Genomic DNA, 23,469 nt, shown 5'->3' on the forward strand with positions numbered 1-23,469 from the left:
TCCGGTGGAACGCCGCGGAGGGCTGTGGGGCGGGGCCTGTCGCGTTCGTCCCGCCCCTTCGACGGTGACTGTCGCTTCCCGCTGGGGCTCCTCCAGACCGCGGTCAGGTGTGACCGCTGGGAGGTCCAGTTTTACAGAACTGTTGCTGGGAATCTTCTAGGCCTGTGTGGCCAGAACGCCGAGGTTGTGGAGCGGAAGGTGCCGCCCAGCGGCCTGGGTAGAGCCCAGTCAGAGCCCGGCTCCTAGCCGAGCAGGGGCCCCGGCGGCCCAGAGCGGGCACACTTGCGGGGCTCGGACACTGTCTTCGTGGTGAACAGCTTGCTTTGCGTTCTGCCAGTCACACCGCTGGGATCTGTCCGAACCGTCCCAGTGTCTTCACTCCTGCTGTCTCGGCACAGCTGTGAACATACTGCTCCTGGGAGCATGACAATCGCTTGACTCCAAACCTGGGGAATAAGAGAGAGGGCTGTTGAGTGATAGTTGAACCTAGAGAAGAGCTGCTTCCAAACACAGCATTGAGAAGTCCCCTGTGGGGTGTTCATTTGCCCCGAACGCCTCCGAATCTGCTGAGACCACCTATTCTCAAAGGCCTCTGAACAGCTGCTTGTCACTGAGCCAGGCCAGTCCTCCCTTTGAGAAGTAATGTCTGATCTCCAAACACGAGCATTAAAGCGCCCCGCTCTTCCTGTTTTTTTGCTGCCTACCCCAGCTTCTTAAGTCCTTTTTTAAAAACATACCAACCCGGGCACCTTCTGATACATTAGGTAAAAGGCCTGCATGAACTTGTGGACACAGAACTGAAAAACAAAAAGCAAAAACCAGAAAATGTGATACCACCAGGGAACCCTGTGGTTATGGATGGAACCTCATCACCTATTCAGAGGGGCTGGATTTCGTCGTGTCTCAGCTGACTCATCACCCTGCTGGTTAATTCTGAGCTGGTGGTTAAGTATTTTGATTAACTTTCTTCCCTCATAAATGCAGAACTTTATTTTTATCCCCATTTGTTTTTCTCTGGATGGTTTCAGTTGAGCCTAACTTTAAATCTTGGTTGGTCCCCTAGGGTATTTTGTGCTGGGCCACTTTTCTTTCATTTTTAAAAACGTATGCAACCAATACGATATTATGTTATCCTGGTAAGAGTCAAACTATATGAAACAAAACCAGAAATCTCCCTTGATCATCACCCCTCCCGAATCTCAGCCCCTTGACAGAATTAATCATTTAGTGTGTATCTCCCAACACTTTTACACATTTCTATATATGTACTTATTCAAGACATGTATTTAGTACCGGTATATGCCAGGCACTCTTTTAGGCACTGGAACATAGCAATAAAACAGATAAAAATCTCTGAGCTTCAGAGCTTACATTCTTGTGTAAATATACGAATATATAATTTATTGGTTACCAAAACAGGATTATTTTATACATAGTGGTTCTACGTCTTTATTTTTTGCACCCAACAATATATCTTGGTGATCTTTCCACACCACTACATATAGATGTATGATATTGTGTTTATCTCATTATATGCATTTCAGTATTTAACTGAGCCATAACTCAGCTGTCAGGGTCCAAACTCAAGGGCCTACAGGGGATTTGCAGATAACAAACCAGCAAAGTGACAATGTGGAACAGGTGTGTTTTGTCCTAAGCGGAAGTAGATATTTATACAGACCAAAGGACTGTCCACTTGAATTCCAGTGTTTTAGGAGTATTTGAAAAATCTAGATTTTTATGACATAAATCTAATTTCCGTTGGCAACTAATTCAAGATTATGAAACACCATTCCGGTTAAACACAACACACCCGCAGGACAAATTTAGTCCATGGGCTGCCAGTTTGCAACCTTTAATATAATTTCCTATTACTAAACATTTCGGTTAATTTCAGTTTCTGCTGTCACAAACAGGGCTGCAGTGGAAATACCTCCCTGACTTCATCACCCACAAATAGGTCTATTTTTCTAGGACAGCTACAGGAAGTAGAATTTCTGGGCCACAGAATACATGGGCATTTTTAATTTTAATAAATACTACTAAATTGCGCCTCGGCTACACATATGTGAGAGAGCCCATTTCTCCAAACCCTTGCCAATATTTCATAGATCAGTTCCTTTAATACATACATTCTGATGAGTGAACTGGCATTTTATTTATTTATTTACTGAACACACACTTATGTAAGACTTGTGTTCCCCGGGTACTAAGTAGTTTAAAATATTGTTTAATCTTTATAGTAACTTTAGGGGATTATTGTTATTATACCACTCTTATAAGTGAGGAAATAGAGGCATAGAGAAGTGAAAATTTTTCGTAGGATCATAGAGTTAGAAAGTATTAGAGCCACAGGGCTTAAAAATCAGTTTTCTTGAGGGAGTTCTGGTTGTGGCTCAGCAGAAGCGAATCTGACTGGTATCCACGAGGATGCAGGTTTGATCCCTGGCCTTGCTCAGTTTGTTAAGGATCCGGTTGGGAGTTCCTGTCATGGTGCAGCGGAAACAAATCTGACTAGGAGCCATGAGCTTAAGGGTTCGATCCCTGGCCTCGCTCAGTTGCTGTGAGCTGTGGTGTAGGTTGCAGACGGGGCTCAGGTTTGGTGTTGCTGCGGCTGTCGCCTAGGCCAGCGGCTACAGCTCTGATTAGACCCCTAGCCTGGGAACCTCCAAATGCCATGGGTGTGGCCCTAAAAAGACTAAATAAGTAAAAATAAAATAAAAAAAAATAAACAAAGGATCCGGTGTTGCCATGAGCCGTGGTGTAGGTCAAAGACGCAGCTCAGATCCCATGTGGCTGTGGCTGTGGCTGTGGTGTAGGCCAGCAGCTGCATCTCCAATTTGACCCCTAGCCAGGAAACTTCTATATGTTGCAGGTGCATTCCTAAAAAGTAAAAAAAAAAAAAAAACTGTTCTAGTTTACTTTGCTGGGCTTTCTTAATTACAACTGGCTGGCTTCTGATGATGGTGAACATTTTGTGTGTCAATTGCCCAATCATCTTTCCCCTTTTGTGCATTGCTTACAGTTATCCTTTGCCATTTGTATTTGGTTTGTTTACCATCTTCCTATTGCTCTGTGGTACTTACATATTTCATGTGTTTGTTAGGGAACAGGCTTAGCTGCTTCTCTTAGTTTAGGTTCCTCAAGAGCAAATCCCAAGACAAGGATTTAGTAAAAGTTGTTTGTTGGGGGAGATAGTCCCAGAAAACATGATAAGGTTGGGGAAGTGAGAAGAAAGAGTGGAAAACCAAGAAAGCAGATGTTGGCCACGTGGGGCTCGGTCCCCCTGAGTATCCTCTGAGAGGCTCCATGGAACATGGCTTGGGAATTATGCCACTGAGGGGTAGATTGTTCCAGCTGGGATAGTCATGCAGCTTCTCCTGGGGGGGCAGTAACTCCCTAATCCCTCTGATCTGCCCACACATAGGCCGGCCCAGCCCCAAGTAGAGAGCACACCCTCAGTAGACACTCAGGAAGCCCTCAGCATGTACAGGAATGGTCTGCAGGTGACCTCCATGGGAGGCTGTGGGGTTAAGTGTCTACTGTGCTGTGATAACAGAGAGACTCCAAAACACAACAGCTTCAAGAGCAAAGAAGTGTATGTCTTTCATATGCAATAGTCCAGAAGACGTAGGCAGTTCTGCTCCAGGAGAGCCACATGTTCACACAGATGAAACCAGACAACTCATCACAGGACTTAGTGTAGTTCAGGTTCTCTTTGTCTCCGCACAGAAAGAACTGAGTGAGAGAGACTGTGATGGGTAAGAAGTAGATTCGTGAGTATAGGACACCTGGGAAGCAGAAAACAGGCAGGCAAGAGAGCTCTTTCCCCGAGAACCAAGGTGGCTACACCTTTATAATCAAAGGAAAAGTGGGGAGGGACCACCTTCTTCTTCTTCCTTTGTAAAGATGTTGTAGGAAAACGGGGCACAGAGGATGGTTGTATGGAGTGGCCCCAGTGGGGTGGTTAGTTTTGATGGCCTGGGTAACTTCAGAGGGTAATGTGTGGGAGGATTATTCCAACTATTTTGGAGGAGGGGGTGGAGATTTCCAGGAATTAGACCATCGCCCACCTTTTGGCCTTCGTGGTCCGCCTTGGAACTGTCAGGACCCCTGTGAGCAAGTCCTTTAGCGTGATGATGTATTCCAGTGAGCGGATAACGACGCTCAGCCTCCACTGAAAGTCAAATCTTGGGCCTCGCCAGTTCCAACCAGGTTTTGTTAAACCCCAAAGACTGCGCCATTCTTTTATTGTTTGTTTATTAGTTTGTTGTTTTTTCATTTTGGGTGGCTCTGAAGCATAGGGAGTTCCTGAGCCAGAGATCAGATCTGAAGCACAGTCATGACCTAAGCCACAGCTGTGGCAACGCCAGATCCTCGACCCACTGTGCCGGGCCTGGGATGGAACCCTCGTCCCAGTGCTCCCAAAAAGACACCCATCCTGTTGTCTCACAGCAGGAACTCCTGTCATTCTTTAAAGGTGGTGCCTGCCTCCTTTCTTCCTGTCTCACAAGGACCCAGATTCTTCCTAGCTAGTTGTCCCTCCACTAGGTCAAACTTTCCAAACTTTCTCTAACACCTTCAGTGACTTAGAAGTCTTTTTTCACAGAGCTTCTTGGCCAAAAGAAATATCTAACAATCTCATCTCTTAAATAATTAATCTCTGAACAACTTCATAAGTATTTATGTCCTGACGACTTAGTGGCCCTTGCACAATTTATCATACTTTAAAAACAGATTGAAAACTACCATTCTCTAGGAGTTCCCATCATGGCTCAGTGGTTAACAAATCCGACCAGGAACCACGAGGTCATGGGTTCGATCCCTGACCTTGCTCAGTGGGTTAAGGATCCAGCATTGCTGTGAACTGTGGTGTAGGTCGCAGAGGTGGCTCAGATCTGGCGTTACTGTGGCTGTGGTGTAGGCCAACAGCTACAGCTCCAATTTAACTCCTAGCCTGGGAACCTCCATGTGCCATGGGTGAGGCCCTAGAAAAAGACCAAAAAAAGAAAGAAAGAAAGAAAGGAAGGAAGGAAGGAAGGAAGCTACCATTCTCATTCCTGCTCAAAGTAGATATTAATACCAGCAGCACTTGCTTTCCAAATCCGTCTTCACCAAGATCAGGAATTTATCCATCTAATGCTGGAAATGTGCACTTAAGATAGTGTTTTAGGAGTTCCCATCGTGGCGCAGTGGTTAACGAATCCGACTAGGAACCATGAGGGTGCGGGTTCGGTCCCTGCCCTTGCTCAGTGGGTTAACGATCCGGCGTTGCCATGAGCTGTGGTGTAGGTTGCAGATGCGGCTCGGATCCCGCGTTGCTGTGGCTCTGGCGTAGGCCGGTGGCTGCAGCTCCGCTTAGACCCCTGGCCTGGGAACCTCCATATGCCGCAGGAGCGGCCCAAGAAATAGCAACAACAACAACAACAACAACAATAACAACAACAAAAGAGACAAAAAAAAAAAAAAGATAGTGTTTTATGTACAACACAGTTATTACTTTGTTTCCTCTAATTTTTCAGATATCCCACAGCACACCCATGAGTTTGTTCTGGCACCCGGGGGGCACTTGGGACACAGTTTGGAACCACAGCACTAGGGTGTCGTCCTTACCCCAAGTCACTACCTCCCAGCCCCTGAGTAGGAGAAAGAAGGGAAAGAAAAGCTGTTTCCTTTCAAGAAAGGAACTTGCAAATTGCACTTAGCCTTTCCTGCTCAGATCCCATTGGCCAGAACTTATTCACATGGCCATACCTGGTTGCAAGGGATGCTGGGAAATGTAGTCTCTGGCTGTACTGCCAATGCAGCTAACACTTGGAAGGTTATTATTACTAAAAGGAAGAAATAGAAATTCTTCTCTATCACATTCTGTTTATTAATCCTTTGTCTCTGATATAAATTCCAAATATTTTCTCCTACAGGCCCTACATCTGTTAACTTTGTTTATGGTGTCTTTGTCATACAGAAGTTTTAAATTCTGAAGTACTTATATTTATCAGCCTTTTCTTTTGTGGCTTTTGTTTTTGTATTGTTTTAGGAAAATATTCTTTGCTCCAACATTTACATACACCTAAAAAAAACAACACAGCACACTACACACACACACACACACACACACACACATTCTCCAATGTTTTCTATTAGTTGATTAATACTTTTATCTCTAATTCATCTAGCGTTTCTTCCCTAATAGCTGAGATCATTTCAGAGGGGAAAGGAGATATTTGAAGTGTTTAGCCAAGGCATTATGTATCTACATATCTTCCTTGACTTATAATGGGATTACCTTCCAATAAAACTGTCATAAATTGAAAATATCATCAAGTTGAAAATGCATTTGGGGAGTTCCTGTTGTGGCTCAGCGGTAACAAACCTGACTCGTGTCTGTGAGGACACAGGTTCCATCCCTGTCCTTGCTCAGTGGGTTAAGGATCCAGTGTCGCCGTGAACTGTGGTGTAGGTTGCAGATGCAGCTCGGATCTGGCTTTGCTGTGGCTGTGGTGTAGGCCAGGGGCTGTAGCTCTGAATCAACCCCTAGCCTGGGAACTTCCATATGCCCTGGGTGTGGCACTAAAAAGACAAAAAAAAAAATGCATTTAGGGAGCTTGGGTCACTGCTGTAGCTCAGATTTGATCCCTGGCCCAGGAACTTCCTTATGCCATGCCCTGGGTGTGGCAAAAAAAAATTCATTTAGTACATCTAATTTACCAAACATCCTAAGTTAGACTGACCTACATTAAATGCCCTCAGAACACTTAACATTAGCCTACAGTTGAGCAAAATATTCCAACATGAAGTATATTTTATAATAGTATTGAATGGTATTGAATAGCTCTTGTAATTTATTGAATACTGCACTGAAAGTGAACAACAAGATGGTGGTGTAGGTACAGTATGGTTGTAAGTATATCGAGGCTGATTGGGAGCTGCAGCTCTCTGCCACTGCCCAGCATCACGAGAGAATCAAACCGTATATTGCTAGTCCAGGAAAAGATCAAAATTGAAAATTCAACATATGATTTCTACTGAATGCATATCACTTCTGCACCATCATAAGTCGAACCATTTTAAGTCAGACTGTCTATATTAAATTTTCAGGAGTTCCCATCGTGGCTCAGTGGTTAACGAATCCGACTAGGAACCATGAGGTTGCGGGTTCGGTCCCTGCCCTTGCTCAGTGGGTTAACCATCCGGCGTTGCCGTGAGCTGTGGTGTAGGCTGCAGACACAGCTCGGATCCTGCGTTGCTGTGGCTCTGGCGTAGGCCAGTGTCTACAGCTCCAATTCGACCCCTAGCCTGGGAAATTCCATATGCTGCGGGAGTAGCCCTAGAAAAGGCAAAAAGACATAAATAAATAAATAAATTTTCAGCTGCCTTCCAACTCACATTCCTGCTTTTCGTGACAATCTTCTGCCCACACAGAGCAGAGTGGACACTGTTGTTTCCTACCCAACAAGTCACACTCCCTACACGCTCTAGGGTAGGACTGAACTACCCCCATCTCTGGGAGTGGGTCTTATTTGGTCTCAGGCAATCAGGATAATCCTATCCTCCAACACAGTGATTTTTCAAAACAAAAGCCAACTTCTGGAATGCCGTACCAGCCTCTGGGATGCAAGTGAACCAATTAGAATGAAGGTGAAGGAGTTACCGTCGTGGTTCAGTGGTTAACGCATCTGACTGGGAACAATGAGGTTGTGGGTTTGATCCCTGGCCTTGCTCAGTGGGTTAAGAATCTGGCGTTGCCGTGAGCTGTGGTGTAGGTTGCAGACACAGCTCGGATCCCGAGTCACTGTGGCTCTGGTATAGGCTGGTGGCTACAGCTCCAATTAGACCCCTCGCCTGGGAACATCTGTATGCCACAGAAGTGGCCCTAGAAATGTCAAAAAGACTAAAAAAAAAAAAAAGAATAGAGATAGAATTCCTGCTCAATAGTCCCTCCTCTCCCTTAGATTAACTAATGCCTGTGGCTTCACTTCCCTTAACCTGGAGCTGTGAGGAAGGGCAGCCTGAGGATGAAGCCTACTACATACTAGGAAGGGAAGACCCAAGAGAGGCATGGGAAAATGAAGTTAGAGCCCTGATCAAACCGTGCCTGAAGCCTACCCCCACCTCTGGATCGGCTAGTTAATGAGCCAAAACTTCCTTTTATTTTTTTAAACTGTGCTGAGTTACATTTTCTGGAGTTCCTGTTGTGGCTCAGCAGTAGCGAACCTGACTGGTATCCATGAGGATATGGGTTTGATTCCTGGCCTCACCCAATGGGTTAAGGATCCGGCATTGCTATGGGCTATGGTGTGGTTCGAGGATGTGGCTTGGATCCCACTTGCTGTGGCTGTGGTGTAGGCCAGCAACTGCAGTTCCCATTTCAACCCCTAGCTTGGGAACTTACATATGCCTTGGGTTTTTTAAGAAAAGAAAAAAAAAAAAAAAAAGACTGTAATTTGGATTTTTTCCTTTTCTTTTTTTCTTTCTTTCTTTCTTTCTTTTTTTTTTTTTTTTTTTTTTTTTTTTTTTTTGGTCTTTTATCTTTTTAGGGCCGCATCCACAGCATATGGAGGTTCCCAGGCTAGGGGTCTAATTGGAGCTGTAGCTGCCACCCTACACCACAGCCACAGCAAAGCAGGATCCAAGCCGTGTCTGGGACCTACACCACAGCCACGATGGGGACTCCACAGCTTGTCTTTCTTACACTCACTTCCCTTTGTCATCTCCCCGTATGTCTATGTGAGCCATCTCCAGTCCTGCCTGGAATAGACAGCACCTGTCCTTAAACATGTGGAGAAGAGCCTGAGGTCTTGAGAAGTCACCCTTTCATCCCTGACACCCACTGCTCTTCCACCGGTCGTCAAGGTAGCTTTAGATGGAAACTCGGGGTGTGTGTAGAAGGATTTTGCCTTAAAAGAGCCTTTGTGTCTTTCAGCTACCCAAGTAGACTTTAGTGTGTCTGTTGAAAAGATTAAGTTCTGGAATAAAAAATATTTTGTTAGTGTCAAGGTGGGGATTTTATTTATTTATTTATTTGCTTTTTAGGGCTGCACCTGTAGCATATGGAGGTTCCCAGGCTAGGGGTCGAATTGGAGCTACAGCTGCCAGCCTACACCACAGCCACAGCATTGCTGGATCTGAGCCATGTCTGTGGCCTACACCGAAGCTCAGGGCAATGATAGCTCCTTAACCCACTGAGCGAGGCCAGGAATCGAACCCACAACCTCATTGTTCCTAGTCAGATTCTTTTCTGCTGCGCCACAACAGGAACTCCAATTTTGCTTTTTAAATTTAGCTTATCATAAATGCTTTTCCTTTATTTAGGTAATTTTAATTATTATTCAGAGGTGCAACGTAATGAATTTAATATTATCTTATTCTTAGACATTTTATTATTTCCAATTTTTTAGCATTTTAGATAGTTTTGTAAGTATTCATATTCATAGCTTTTTTTTTCAGTTGAATTATTTTCTCAGGACACATATCACAGTGACCAGTCAGTTCCTGAAACTCATGTGTTTCTGGCATTTTATTTTTTTCCCTCTGTTCTTCAAAACCTCTAAGCATGAACCTTGACACTTGTATTTTATAAATATCATATGAGAATACACACTATTTAAGCCGAAAACCAAAAATGTTAATTCAAGTATGATAGAAAGAATTGTATCACCTGTGAAACACACAGCAAAGAATCCCTCTTTGGAGCATCCCTAAGCCCTCCTGTCAGCCCCTGAAACTGGACCTGTGGTATCAGTTTTTTACCTGCTACAAGATCAGTTGACAGGATCAACCACCTTTTATGCCTCCATCCCTTGTCCCCAGGGGAATGACTGTGGCAACACTTTGGAAACGGGATAGGGGATTTCATAGGCACTCTTGCAACAGGCAAATATAGCACATGATGCATGTTCACAGCCAGTGACTTATTGGTCAGGAGGGATTTTACAATGGGGGGGGGAGAAGGAAAAAAATGTAAAGGAACATGACAAAAATATTTTTGTCGAAAGGCAAGCTTTGGGTCTGTATTTGCTTACCATTGTATCAGTAGCATCTATTTTGGTACCTGGTTCCTATGAGATGCTCAATAAAAATGTGTGGAATGAATGAAAGAGAAAGGATAATTTGTACCCAAGGAAAAATCTGTATTCTAGACAGCAACCAAAACCAAAAATTTTTCTGGCCAGTAGGTGGGGCCATAGCGTGTCACCATTAACCACCTGGAAGTAGAACATGGCTATGGCCAGATTTATACTCCCCTATTTCCACTTGGCTTTTGCCACCTTGATAGCTGCCCCTTAGGCACCTGTGTTCAGCTACCAGGTCAAAGGGATTGTCAGGGCAGAATCTCCATTTCTGAATCACTTCTGAACTGTCTTAAGCCAGGGCACTGTTCAGCTCTCCTCATCCCTAACCCCCTGAGCGAGGCCAGGGATGGAACCCGTGTCCTCATGGATGCTTGTGGTGGCCATTCACCACTGAGCCACCATGGGAACTCCCTGAACTTGTCTTAAGCTAGTACACTGTTCGGCTCTCCTCCCTCCAAATGCTCTGTGACTCTGGTCACCATACTGCAGTTCCCATTAGCTATGGTATCCCGCACATCAGGGCATAAATATACTAAGTAATTATCCATTGTTACCTGAAAGTCACATTTAACTGGGCATCTTGTATTTTTATTTGCTAGATCTGGGGGTCCTATCTCCAGCTACCTATCTTAATGCCTCCCGACAGAGACTCTGGTTTTCTTCCCCCGTTGAGACCAGGAATTAGGCTTGCAGTTGGCATCTGGTCACCCTTTGGCTGGCAGTGCTAGAGCAGAAGGAGCAGCCAGCCTTGGACATGGAGCTTAGGCTGAGCTGTCTCAGAGGGCTCTCTGACGCATTTTCAGAAAAGAGAAGCCACCTGACAACCCAAAGAAAAGGCAGACAAGCAAGAGTTCAGGCCAACTGCCGGAGGATGGTCCATTCCTTTGCATGATGTGCACAGTTTGTTCTGCACTTGTTTCATTTGTATGTGACACAGAAAGAAGACAGAGGACAAGGGATGATACTACCCGGAGCCATGGGGGAGAAATGAGGGGCACTTTTCAGTTGGGGCTCCGTAGTCAAGACTTTCTTCTTGATGCTCTCGACACCACGTGACTCAGGACTGGCATGAATATCCTTCCAGGAGGAAATTCAGAATGAAGATACTGGGTGGAACGTCATGTGGGAGTTAAGAATATGAGCTCAGAAATCTGGCTTCCTGGGGTCCAGTCCAGGATCCATCTCTTCTAGGCAAATGGTTTTTACTTAACCTCTCTGGCTCTCAGTTTCCTCATCAGTCAAGTAAGGATAAGAGACTCCACCTCAAAAGGCTGTTGTGAGAATTAAATGAGATCATGCATGAGAAGCACATTCCTTCAACACTGACCGCTCATACCGATGCAATATTCAAAGTTACCAAATATGATGGCTATAGGAGAACAGAGTGGGAATGAATTTCTGACGCAGGAGGTATGGGGTATCCGAGTTCTTTATGTTGCGAGTAATAGTAAGCCCAAGTCAATTTGGACTGAACCGCAAAGGAGGCTTCTTGGCCTCTACCAATGGAATGTCCAACAATGAGGCAGGCTTCAGGAATGGTTTGAATCAGCAGTCAGCGCCATCATCAAGGACAGTTCTTTTTGTCCTTTACCCTGTCACCTGAGTATCAGCTTCATGCTCAGATCTGCTTTCTTCCTGGTGGTGGGATGCCTGGCACCCTCACTTCCAATGAGGACAGAGTGGGGAGGTTTAGGCTGGCCTTCCAGGTGGAAGTGCTGAGACTCACCCTGGCTGGATGGAGGCACAGGCTCACTGCTGCACCAGGGACAGGGCCAGGAAAATGCAGCATGCCCTCTAGTGAGTTAAACAAGGCCCCCTTTTAAAGCTGCAGGGGAATCAGTTTCTCCCAAATTGCATGAGCTGCTCAAGGGAGAGGAAGATTCCAGATGGAGGTATGGGTAATACAAGAAAGGGACATGGATGCCTGGTAGGCACTAAGTAGGCATCTAATAAGTTGTTCTGTCTGGAATGATGGGAGCAATATGTCAAAAGTGTCCCCAATTAAGAGTGGGCCCAGGGTGAATGGAGGTGTGGCAGTGGAAACATGGGATGCAGGCGGTGTGGTGGACGCCCTTCATCTCCCGGACTCAAAGGCAAATCTGTTAATAAAATATCTTCCTGGCGGAGCTGTCTCCTGGTGTAGGTTCAAGAAAATGTGCATTCACAGGAAGAGGGAGGAAATTCTAGACTCAAAGTTGCAGTGTCGCAGCTCTGCAAGGTCACCCAGAACGGGCACAATTCCTTAGGAAGAGCAAGAGGGCGTAAAGAGAGAAGAGGCAGAGGCTCTCTGACATCTCGGGATGGCAGGAAAAGAGATGCTGGCAGAGACAGCCAGGTTGATGGTCCACCAGGAGGACCACCGTGGGAGCCAAAGAGGAGGTGTTCGCTTCTCTGCAGGAAGCCTCCAGCAGGGGAAGTGAGCGGGAGCGACCTAAAACGAGAGACCCACAGACTCCATGAAATGTGTTTGGAAAAGAGAGATTCCCCCTATCCTGGCACCAGGTTCTGATGGCTCCTCAGGTCCCCGAACCACCACAGCACCTCCTCTTGCTCTAGATGGTGCATCGCTGGCCAGGAGCACCAGAATCCACAGGATTAGCAGTTTACAAACTGCAGCCTGGAAGTGGGGCACCCAGAGCCTTCTGTCAGAAGCCAGGGGGCCAGAGGAGAGGCGTCTGGGATACACCGTGAGATTGTCACAGCAGCTGGCTTTAATCACCCTGCCCATCCCAGTCCGATGGTGTTCCCAGGGGTGGAGCAGGACATCAAGAGGGGAGTGTGGGCAGCGGAGAGCAGTTCAAATTGCCCTAGGGTCCACTGTGCCACATGCAGCCTCTGTTTCCCCATAACTGGACTGAGCTTGGCTCCTGTGACCCGTGGTCCAAATGGACAGTGTGTCTGATCCTCCAAGCCTCCCTCCTTGCCTGCTGCTCAAACTCTTATTTTTCTTGGGTGTGAAAGAGGCTCTCAGTCCTCGTGCATGGTGTCCACTCTATGGTGCAAGGCCAGGGATCGAACCCACAACCTCATGGTTCTTAGTCGGATTCGTTAACCACTGAGCCACGACGGGAACTCCCTAAATCATAAGCTTTTGCAAAAATTTTCTGCTTTTCTAAAATCGTCACCTTGGAGTTCCAACTAGGAACCATGAGGTTGTGGGTTCGATCCCTGGCCTCACTCAGTGGGTTAAGGATCTGGCGTTGCCATGAGCTGTGGTGTAGGTCGCAGACGAGGCTCGGATCCTGCGTTGCTGTGGATGTGGTGTAGGCCAGCAGCTGTAGCTCTGATTAGACCCCTAGCCTGTGAACCTCCATATGCTATAGGTGTGGCCCTGAAAAGCAAAAAAATAAAATAAAATCCCCACCTTGACACTAATAAAATATATTTTATTTCAGAATTTAATCTTTTCAACAGACATGCTGTAGTCTACTTAGGAGGTTGAAAGACAAAAAGGCTCTTTTAAGGCAAAATCCTTCTACACACACCCCGAGTTTCCATCTAAAGCTACCTTGACGACCGGCGGAAGAGCAGTGGGTATCAGGGATGAAAGGGCGACTTCTCAAGACCTCAGGCTCTTCTCCTCCACATGTTTAAGGACGGGTGCTGTCTATTCCAGGCAGGACTGGAGATGGCTCACATAGACATACGGGGAGATGACAAAGGGAAGTGAGTGTAAGAAAGACAAGCTGTGGAGTCCCCATCGTGGCTCAGCGGAAACGAATCTGACTAGCATCCATGAGGACATAGGTTCGACCCCTGGCCTTGCTCAGCAGGTTAAGGATCCGGTGTTGCTGTGACTGTGGTGTAGGCTGGCAGCTACAGCTCCAGTTCAACCCCTGGCCTGGGAACCTCCATATGCTGCCCTAAAAAGACCAAAAAAAAAGACGAGTTGTGCCAGTGGGCTGATGTCACTTCTGTCATGGAAGCAGGGGTGCTGGGAGAGGCCCCCACCAGCAGGTGGCTCACAGACCCGCTCTCACACAACTTCAGGCCAAGGCCAATGACGGGGCTGAGCAGAGAGTCAGGTCTGGACCAGGACACGACGGACAGGACGGAGACACGACGCTCATATTGCTAATGCTCCCCATGTCGCGGGGGTGGGATTTACAGTCCCAAACGCAGCTCCTCGAAACGCACACCTCTCCCCAATAAGCCACACCCTTAACGCACACCCCCTTGGTCAAGTAAGCCCCCAACATATGCCCTGTTTACTGCTAAGCCAACTCTCCTACTCTTTTCTTAGGTTGAAACCCCTGGGGCCACCAGCATCCCCGACTCCCGAGGCTGGGTCTCCACCCACCATCTTCCCCCACATCTCAACATTTGCAGGTTACGTAGGAAAACGACTGCCCTTATCTATGGGAGGAACAATGCCAGGTGCTCACCACGTGGCTTCCTCTTTCTGGGCACAAGGGAAGATGACATCTCCCAGGCTCCTTTGAAGTTTGTTCTGGGCATTGAAAGCAAGCAGAAGAAATGTAGGTCACTTCTAGACCGTGCCCTTGAAACATTCTTGCACACACCTCTGGCAACCTCGTCCCCTTCTGCAGCGACCTCTACAGAAGTGACCACAGGCTTAAGATGTGGTCACCACAAGATAAGGATCTAGAACCCCGTGTCTTCTCCTGGAGGTAGCCCCTACCCCCAGCCCAGGACAGCCACCCAACCCACGCTGGACTATGATGTAGGCAATAAATAAAACTTCACTATATATATTAAGCTGCGGAGACCGCAGGTCGTTTGGTACAGCTGTTAGCATGAGTCACCCTGACTGATGCGCTATCCAAGCTGATGACCCCGTGCCAATCATCAGTCCTGCCCTCAAAATTCCTTTACGGCCTTGGTCAACCTCAGCTCTCATGTCACGGGGATGGACGATCATCTGGACCAACCCCTCTGCCCCCCCACCAGGCTGTCCCTGACCCCACTGCCTTTGTACCCAAGGTGCTGAGGACACAGTGCAGATATACGCTGGGGCTTTGGGCAGGAGGTCATGATGGGACTGCAAGATATTCATGCCCAGTCTGGACTCTGTCTCCTCAGTCCAGAGCAGCTGGATGTGTCAGGGTAGACTTGGCGTGGAGAGAGGAAGATACCAGCCAATTCTAAACTGATGTCTAGGTCTAGCCAATCAATCCCTGTCTGCCGATGTTTGCCCTCATTGGCCAAGGCCACTTGCCCAGCTCTGAACACATCCTGAATGAAGAGCCTTTTAACTACATTCTGATGAAATCTCACTACGGCAATGCATAAGTCTGCTAGGGCTGCCGTAAAAAACATACCACAGACTGTGTGGTTTGAACAAGAGAATTTTTAAAAATTTTTTACTATAATTTTAAAATGTTGTGTCAATTTCTGTTGTACAGCAAAATGACTCAGTTATATGTACATATACATTCTTTTATTTTTAGGCAAGAAGTAGATTTATGAAGATAGGACACTTGTGAGAGATAAAGGTGGGCAGGTGAGGAGGCTCCGCCAACATTCTTTTTTTAAAAAAATGTTATTTTCCATCACGGTCTATCCCAGGAGATTTGATATAGTGCCCTGGGCTATACAGTAGGACCTTGTTTATCCACTTTAAATGTAATAGTTTGCATCCATTAACCCTAAGCTCCCAGTCTATCCCATTCCCTCCCTCACCCTTGGCCACCACAAGTCTGGTCTTTATGTCTGTAAGTCTGTTTCTGTTCTGTAGATAGGTTCATGTGTGCCATATTTTAGATTCCACATATAAGTGATATCATATGGTATATGTCTTTGTCTGACTTACTTCACTTAGTATGAAAATCTCTGATTGCATCCATGTTACTACAAATGGCATTATTTTGTTCATTTTCATGGCTGAGTAGTATTCCATTGTATATTCCATCTTCTTAATCCATTCATCTGTCGATGGACATTTAGATTGTTTCCATGTCTTGGCTATTGTGAATAGTGCTGCAATGAACATAGGGGCGCATGTATCTTTTTGAATTACGGTTTTGTCTGGGTATATGCTCAGGAGTTTGCTGGATCATATGGTAATTTTAATTTCAGTTTTCTGAGGAACCGCCATACTGTTTTCCGTAGTGGTTGTACCAACTTACCTTCCCACCGACAGGAGGGTTCCCTTTTCTCCACACCCTCTCCAGCATTTGTTATTTGTGGACTTGTTAATGATGGCCATTCTGACTGGGGCGAGGTGGTGCCTCATTGTAGTGTTGATCTACATCACTTGAAACAAGAAAAATGTATTTTTGCACCATTTCGAAGGCTGGAAAGTCTGAGAACAAGATGTTGGCATGGCTGGTTTTTCCTGAAGCCTCTGTCTTTGCCTTGAAAACAGCCACCTTCTCCTGGTGGCCTCACGTGGTCTCTCCTCTGTGCACACGCATCCCTGGTCGCTGTGTTGTGTCCAGATGTCCTTTTATAGGGACACCTGTCACATTGGATGAAGGGCCACCCTGACGGCCTCATCTTAATTTAATCACGCCTTTTAAAGACTTTATCTCTAAATACAGTCACCTTTACAGGTACTGTGGGTTAGGAATTCCACATTTGAACTTGAGAGAACACAATTCAGCCCATAAAAAATAGGACCCATTTTGTGGTCTTCACAGTCATATTTCTAAAGATTATTTAAGGAGAAAAAAGCCCCTTCTTATGGGACAAGTCAAATCACCTACAGCGTACTCTTAGCAGGGCACCGGGGTTGGGCTGGATATTTCCAAAGTTTGCTATAAGAAAAACGTTAGGAGAAAATGTACACAACCATGAGGCTGGTGATGGGCTTCTAGATACAACACCAAAAGCATAATCTTCCCTCAAAAAAAATTTTTTTTTTGGTTGGGGCCTCAGCATGTGGAAGTTCCTGGGCAAACCCGCGCCACAGCAGCGACCTAAGGCACAGTGGTGACAACACCAGATCCTTATCCCACTGAGCCACTGGGGAACTCCCCGCCCCCACATTTAATAAAGCGGACCTTATTAGAATTTAAAACTTTGCTCTGTGAACAACACTGTTAAAAGAATGAAAATACAAATTACCTACTGGAGAAAATATGTATACATCACATATCAGTTAAAGGACTTGTATGTAGAATACACACCAAACCTCGGGTGGAGACAGACAATGAAAAAGCTAAATCAAGGGAGTTCCCATTGTGGTGCAGCGGAAACAAATCCGACTAGCATCCATGAGGACACAGGTTTGATCCCTGGCCTTGCTCTGTGGGTCAGGGATCTGGCATTGCTGTGAGCTATGGTGTAGGTCACAGAGGCAGCTCAGATCCCGTGATGCTATGGCTGTGGTGTAGGCCAGCAGCTGCAGCTCTGATTCGACCCCTATCCTGGGTACTTCATATGCTGTGGGTGCGGCCCTAAAAAGCTTAAAAAAAAAAAAAAAAAGTTGGAGTTCCCGTCGTGGCGCAGTGGTTAACGAATCCAACTAGGAACCATGAGGTTGCTGGTTCGATCCCTGCCCTTGCTCAGTGGGTTAACGATCCGGCGTTGCCGTGAGCTGTGGTGTAGGTTGCAGACGCGGCTCAGATCCCGCATTGCTGTGGCTCTGGCGTAGGCCGGTGGCTACAGCTCCGATTCAACCCCTGGCCTAGGAACCTCCATATGCCGCGGGAGCGGCCCAAGAAATAGCAACAACAACAACAAAAGACAAAAAAAAAAAAAAAAAAAGTTACATCAATAAGCCATTCGGCCTGGCAGATGGTAAGAGTGCTAAGGGAGGGCTCATGGAACAGAGACACCTGAACAGATTCTAGGGGCAGGTGGGAGGGGCGTGTGCAGACACCTGGAGGAAGCCAATAGAGGCAGAGGAAGAGCTGGTGCAAAGGCCCTGAAGTGGGAACATGAACATGCCTGGCCCGTGACGGCGAGAGCACGGGGTAGTGTAGCAGGGGAAAGTCAGGGATGCGGGGGGCCTGACTGGCAGGGTCCTGCAGCCCAGTGTGAGGACTTAGCAATGGGCTGGGTTTTGAGCAGAGGAGTGATGTGATCTGGCTTCCGCTTCAACAGTTCCTTCTGGCTGCTCCATGGACAAAATACTGCCAGAGACGAGGGAAGACCAGCGAGGGGTCTGAGACACCAGTCCAGGAGGGGGATGATAGTGGCTTGGACCAGAAGGGCAGCAGCGGAAGTGGAGAGAAACAGGTGGGTTTTGGTTACTTTTTTTTTTTTTTTTTACTTTTTAGGGCCACACCCACAGCATATGGAAGTTTCCAGGCTAGGGATCGATTCAGAGCTACAGTTGCTGGCGTACACTACAGCCACAGCAACACAGGATCCAAGCCACGTCTGTGACCTACACCACAGCTCACGGCAACACCAGATTCTTAACCCACTGTGAACAAGGCCAGGGACTGAACCCACCACCTCATGGTTGCTAGTCGGATTCGTTTCCTCTGTGCCACAATGGGAACTCCTCTGGCTGCAATTTTAAAAGTCGAAGATAATGTCCACAGGATTTGCTGATGTCTGAGTTGGGTTGAGGTGGGGACACACAACAGAGAGTCAAGGGGGCCAGCCCGTCTCAGCAGCACCCACCAATGGTCTCCAGAGGTTGTTTTTGCAACACCTGCAGACACCCCCTCCCCGACTCCCAAGGAGCCTTGGCAAACCTGGGCCCGGCCTTCGTCCCTCCACCTGCTGGCACCCCCGCAGCTGGGCCCAAGCTTCTGAGATTGGGGGTTGGAAATGGCCGAGACACACTGTGAGCCTAGTGGGACATTCCGGGCAAAAGGAAGCAGAACACGGAGTAGCAGGGAGAAAGGATCCAGGCTGGGGGTTAATAACAGTCCCGACTTTTGGGTCCCAATCCTCAGATGAGGTAACACCTATGTGACAATTGCCGGCACAGGATGGGGTGGCTTGTGTGTGCTACTTTCCCATCCCATATCAGTTACAAGGTTTGGGAGGGAACCCCTTACGTAATTCGAGTTTCTAAAAATCAACGTCATTGAGGTAGTGATTTATACACAAAAAGTGCCTACATCGAAAGTGGACGATTCAGTGAGCTTTGACAGGCACATCCTGTGAAGTTACCAGAACGTTTCCAGCATCTGCAAAAGTTTCCCCACATCATCCCAGCCTCTGCCTCGGTCCCAGGCACCACTGATCTGCCTTCTAACGCTATAGATCGCTTTGTATGTTATAGATGTTAATCTTCGTGGAAGCGTAGCACCTTCTGTTGCCAGCTTTTTTCACCTGTCCTTGTGCTTCTGCGATGCATTTATAGTGGTGTGTGCGTCAGTTCATTTGCTGTTATTACCGAGTGGCATCTCGCAGGACAGACACACCACAGTGTTGCTCCATCTGCCAGCGGATGGCTGTTTAGATGCCTTCCAGTCTGGGCTACTGCGACTAGTGCTGCTGGAAGCATTCATGTCCCAGTCTTTGCGTAGGCACAGGCTTTCATTTCTCTGGGGCAAATACACACCTCGGAGCCGGAGCCGGACGGGTGGGTCACGTGAGAAGGGGTTAGTATGTTTACCTTTGGAAGACACTGCCCGACAGAATCCCCTAAGGGTGGTACCATTTTTCATTCCCATCAGCGGGGTCAGATAACTCCCACTTTTCTACCACGGAGAGAAACACCGGCTGTCAGTCAAGAGGACAGAAGAGCAGCCGGAGTAAAGTCTGCCAGGTGACGGCTGGGTTTCTGGCCAGTTACCACCCAGCACAACTATGCAGCCCAACAGGCCTTCAGAACTGGGCTTGAAGATGTGTTCAGGTACCACATCCGTCACTCTTCCACCAGGCTCTGGAGACACTGGTTCACTTGGTTTTTTGTTTGTTTGTTTGTTTGTTTTTCCCCAGTGAGGATATACTATAGCTCATTAGCAGAGGGTTTTCTGTTTGATTTTTTTTCAGCCACACCCGTGGCAGGTGGACGTTCCCCCGGGGGGCTCATGGGTGGAATCTGAGCCACAGATCCTTAACCCACAGCACCACAGCAGGAACGCTCCCAGCAAAGTTTTATAATGCACAGGAGACTAGAGCACACATAAATACACCTCCCTTCCTCCCTCCCTCCCTCCCTCCCTCCCTCTCTCTCTCTCTCTCTCTCTCTCTCTCTCTCTCTCTCTCTCTCTCTCTCACACACACACACACACACACACACACAGTAACTTGGAGCACCTTTGGGTAAAGCAAACTCTGGAAAATATCCAGCTCAATCACGGTGAGCTATTAAGAGTATCTTCTAATCTGTCCGATCCCCCACATCCTGAGAAGAGGATTTAAAAATAAACTTTTAATTTTGGGATAGTTTTAGATTTGCAGAAAGGTTAGGAAGATAGTACAGAGTTCCCTGTTACCCGGCCCCCAACGTCCCCTGTGGCTGTAACTGCACCTTATTATGGTCCATTTGTCACCACCAATGAACTGATAGTGAGCCACTGTTATTAGCTAATTCAGATTTCCTTACTTTTCACCTAAAGTACTTTCTCCATCCCACGTTGCAGGAAGTCATCAGGTCTCCTTAGCCTCTTCCAAATCTGTGACAGCTTCTCAGACTTCCCTTGTTTTTTATGACTCTGACCTTTTCAAAGAGTCAGGTATTTTCAGAAGGTCCCTCAACTTGGGCTTTGTTTTGTTTTGTCTTTTTGCCATTTCTAGGGCCGCTCCCGCGGCATATGGAGGTTCCCAGGTTAGAAGTCCTATCAGAGCTGTAGCCACCAGCCTACACCACAGCCACAGCAACGCAGGATCTGAGCCGTGTCTGCGACCTACACCACAGCTCACGGCAATGCTGGATCCTTAACCCACTGAGCAAGGCCAGGGAGCGAACCGGCAACCTCATGGTTCCCAGTGGGATTCGTCAACCACTGTGCCACGACGGGAACTCCAACTTGGGTTTGCTGAAATTTTTTCCCCATAGTTAAACTGGTTACTGGTTTGGCAGAGGAAGACCACGGAGGCACAGCGCCTTTCCCATCCCATCAAATCCAGGGCCCACACCATCAACCTGACTTGCCCCTGCTGGTGAGGACCTTGCTCACCGGACTGAGGTCGTGTCCATCGGGTGTCTCCGCTGTGAAGCGCTGTCTCCCCACCCCCGCCTCTGTCCGCTTTGGAAGAAAGTCCCCACGTGCCGCCCACTCTTAAGGGTGACGAGTTCTCCCTGAGGAGAAGTAGCTGGAATTCATATGCACCAGAGACGACTGTCTCTTTTCCTCATTTATTTAATCAATCGTCTGTTTATATCAGTGTAACCTTGTGGATAATTATTTTTTGCTTGGGGTTTCAACCCACCCCTATGCTACTTCCTGCTCAAATTGTTCCAGTTTTGGCCCTGGGGAGCCCTTCCCCTCAGCTCCTTCGACAAACCCCATCGTGTGTGTGTACGTGTGTGCAGCACTCCCTTACTCTAGAAGATACTCCAGGCTCATCGTGTCTACTCCCTGCCCCAGCCCTAGAATCCGTCACTTCTCAGAGGAGCCCGGGCTCCTTTTACTGGGGACTGAATGATACTGGAAATCAAGATCAGATGTGCTCCCGCCTTCTAAGCCCTCACAGCGGTCGGCGAGCAAACACCTGTGCAGCTGCTAACAATGTCCAGCTTATCTAGAAATATTTCTAAATGTATCCATCTGTTGCAACAGAGGCTAAGCATGAGTTCTCGCTTAGGTCCCTGACTCTAATCCACAGGGGTCCCTCTAGCGTTCCCCCCCTGTGCTTGTCTGTAACCTCCCACTCCAACAGATGGCTGCCACCATCCACCGACTTCATTGTTCAACTCCAGTGTGTGTGTATAGTATGATTTCAGAATTGCTAACCTGCCCCCCCATAGGAAACAACTTTACCCGCTACAGCACAGTGCTCTGCGCAGTTCTCTTGCCTTGCGTTTTACAGACTCCGCTCACTTCCAGTATTACTTAGGTCAGCATCTTCTCTCCCATCCAAACCTCCTTTCCTGGACTGGTTTCCCCTTCTCCTGCCAATAAACCTGGCCAGGGTGGGGTGGGGGAGCTCCGGCAGTGGAGTCCTCTGCAGGGGCTGGATCCCCACGCCCTATCGGCTCTCATCAGTCCCCTCTCATCACTGGACTGAGTGACATCCCCCTACCCCAAAACAACCCAGGTCATTCCTCTCGACTTACCTGCCAAGCTCTGTGACCTCAGGGATGGACCTGGCCCCAAGCCCAGCTCTGGTCAGTCTTAGGACTGACTCCTGTCTGAGGACCACTGTGCATCCCCCCGGGACCTCACAGCGGGGGTCAGCCGCTCTGGGCCCTGGCCAAGCTGTCCAGCCATCCTGCTGGCCCACCTGGTAACTGGGGCCTTCTCGGATTACTCAGAGGATCACTTTGCCTTAGAAACTCCAGCTGTCACCTCGGACGCATCAGTAACTGATGCCAAGGCCCTGAGCAGCAGAAGGCTGGCAACAAGCGAGTGTCCCCAGGTGTCCTGCTAGCACTGTGCTCTGTCACCGCAGCCATTGCCATCACCAGAGAAGAAGGTGAGCAAACCCAGAGGGAGGTGCGGCACCCAGCATTCTGGAATGGGGAGCCCTAGGATGCCTCCCTCCCGTGAGCCCTGTTGGGAGCCTGGATTCCTGTTGCCAGGGGAAAGTGAGGGAGGAGAGACCCAGACGGGCAGCTCTGCATGGGCGAGAGAGGGCTTAGGGCAGTCTGCAGGGGTAGGAGACACAGCTCAAAGGCCTGGGGTGGGGAGTGCGGGGGTGGGGAGTTCAAGTGCTGGCAGTCTCTTTGGCCCTGTGGGCTGCACAGGGTGGATGTTAGGCTGACGGGCAGCCCTGCCACAGGTTGCTGGTCAGAACAGGTGTCCACATGGAGGGGGAGCAAGTGCCCGGGCCCCCAATTCCGTTTCCAGCCAGCCCCTCTTTGATCAAGGAGGCGCTGACTTCTCTCACTGTACAAGAACTGATCCAGGCCACTCCAAGACATGGTGATGTCCCACCCCACCTGGGCACAGTGGACCCAAGAGTCCCAGTGCTGCCACCATGCGACAGAGTGAGTGTCCCTGAAGCTCCAAGGCAGCACCATTGCTTGCAGAGGAGGACAAGGGCCCCTGGGGTGGGCTTGGGAGTGAGCCTGCCAGCCTCAGGGTGCAGCCTCCTCCACCCCACCCAGTGTGAAGTGTTCCCACACCGTGCCCTCTGGTGGCCAGGTGACACAGGTTCTCACTGGATGTCACTCAAGGACGTTTCCTCCTAGAAGGGAACCAAAGGGAGAATGACACCCATAGGATGGGTGGGTGGGTCTCCAAGCATCTTTGGAGGGCTGAGGGCCTTCAAAACCCAACCCTGGAATTCCTGTCGTGGCTCGGTGGTTAATGAATACGACTAGGAACCGTGAGGTTGTGCGCTTGATCCCTGGCCTTGCTCAGTGGGTTAAGGATCCCGCATTGCCGTGGCTCTGGCGTAGGCCTGCAGCTGCAGT

General features: G+C 48.1%; 1 long non-coding RNA gene across 2 annotated transcripts; it reads left to right on the forward strand.

The window, feature by feature from the left end:
- Positions 80-23,441, forward strand: LOC110259843. 2 transcript variants are annotated; one of them, XR_002342218.1, is made up of 4 exons: positions 80-944; positions 18,084-18,218; positions 19,619-19,797; positions 22,384-23,441. It is a non-coding gene; the product is annotated as an uncharacterized LOC110259843 (long non-coding RNA). The 2 variants fall into 2 exon arrangements; XR_002342217.1 differs by lacking the exon at positions 22,384-23,441 and adding an exon at positions 20,947-22,362.

The sequence above is a fragment of the Sus scrofa genome, chromosome 3, assembly GCF_000003025.6.
Source record: "Sus scrofa isolate TJ Tabasco breed Duroc chromosome 3, Sscrofa11.1, whole genome shotgun sequence".
Taxonomy (NCBI): domain Eukaryota; kingdom Metazoa; phylum Chordata; class Mammalia; order Artiodactyla; family Suidae; genus Sus; species Sus scrofa.